The 457-nt window shown below is 39.6% G+C and overlaps 1 long non-coding RNA gene across 1 annotated transcript in view; it reads left to right on the forward strand.

The window, feature by feature from the left end:
* Nucleotides 1–31, forward strand: part of LOC145255561 (uncharacterized) — a 3277-nt gene extending 3246 nt beyond the window's left edge. The window contains exon 2 of the long non-coding RNA XR_013863860.1: nt 1–31. This exon is cut by the window's left edge and continues 180 nt beyond it. This is a non-coding gene — a long non-coding RNA (uncharacterized LOC145255561).
* The last annotated feature ends 426 nt before the right edge of the window (nt 32–457 follow it).

Genomic DNA, 457 nt, shown 5'->3' on the forward strand with positions numbered 1-457 from the left:
ATTGTAGATCAAGGATTTTCCAAACTAAAGCCCGCGGGCCAAATCTAGCAGTGGCCCACCCAAATCTTTAATCCGGTACGCGGAGCTGAGGAGAGGAGCTGGAGCTCTTATTGAAAATGTAATATATATATATTCAGAAAAATAAAAATTGAAATGTGTGAAAATAGTGTGGTGATTTTTCTTTTTGTCCAGAAAATGATTAGAGAAGAAGCAAAAAAAAAAAAAAAAAAAAAGGGGGGGGGGCAGCTCATGGGCAAAACAGTATAAAAACATGTCCGGATCATTTATTTATTTTGGCCCGCGTAGCTCTAAAAAGTCAGCAATATATCACCCCCCCCCCCGCTCCAAAACTTTGGAGAACTCTCCTGTAGATTAACATCAACACAGCTATCCCTCTTTAAAAAAAAAAAAAGGGGGAGGGGATTCTACGTGTGAACACTCTGAACAATTGGCGAAA

This window comes from Euprymna scolopes, chromosome 3 (assembly GCF_053919585.1).
Source record: "Euprymna scolopes isolate OS-2025 chromosome 3, ASM5391958v1, whole genome shotgun sequence".
NCBI classification, from domain to species: domain Eukaryota; kingdom Metazoa; phylum Mollusca; class Cephalopoda; order Sepiida; family Sepiolidae; genus Euprymna; species Euprymna scolopes.